The 699-nt window shown below is 45.5% G+C and overlaps 1 protein-coding gene across 1 annotated transcript in view; it reads left to right on the top strand.

Annotated features, from left to right (window-relative positions):
* The window catches only part of CPT1A (carnitine palmitoyltransferase 1A (liver)), a 42,223-nt gene that overhangs the window by 18,103 nt on the left and 23,421 nt on the right, over positions 1 to 699 (top strand). The gene's annotated exons all lie outside the window — the stretch shown is intronic.

The following is a 699-nucleotide window of genomic DNA, read 5'->3' on the forward strand; positions in this document are numbered from 1 at the left end:
GTCACGTGTCTGGTCTGGGAGGCACATGCCGCATGCCTTCGTTTGGTTAGAAGCACCTTAGTTGGGGGTCCAGGGCATCGTGTAATAAGTGGCGAATCCAATTCTTTCTCTTTCGCTTTCTGTTCTTCACCTCCTTTTATTTCTCGCCTATTTCTCTTTATTGTTTGTCCTTTATTGGTTTCAGAGAGGATGGTAGAGGGATAGAGAGAGAAACACCAATGATGAGAGAGAATCATTGGCCGGCTGCCTCCTGCAGCCCGCAACCCCCTCGGCCGGCATCGAACCTGGGACCCTTCCGTCCACAGACTGACTCTCTATCCACGGAGCCAAACCAGCTAGGGGTCTTTCCTTCTACTTTTTTCCTTGTTAGATTCTTTCTATTCCAAAGGTTAGGGCGTTTCTTATCTCCATTCCAGGGAGTAAAGATTATGATTGTTCGTAGTTAAAGTGATTAATTACCCGCCTGGCAGTTAAGAGGTTTTATTCCCTCCCTAACTTCAGGGGAAAATCCCTACCTGGGGAAACAGCCTTTCTCGGAGAGGTGACCTTGGACCGGCTCCCGGCACAATTCTTTCTCTTTCGAGTTCTGTTCTTCACCTCCTTTTATTTTCTCACCTATTTCTCTTTATCGTTTATTCTTTCTACTTTTTTTCTTAAAATATATTCTTATTGGTTTCAGAGAGGATGGTAGAGGGATAG

This window comes from Myotis davidii, unplaced genomic scaffold, assembly GCF_000327345.1.
Source record: "Myotis davidii unplaced genomic scaffold, ASM32734v1 scaffold425, whole genome shotgun sequence".
NCBI classification, from domain to species: domain Eukaryota; kingdom Metazoa; phylum Chordata; class Mammalia; order Chiroptera; family Vespertilionidae; genus Myotis; species Myotis davidii.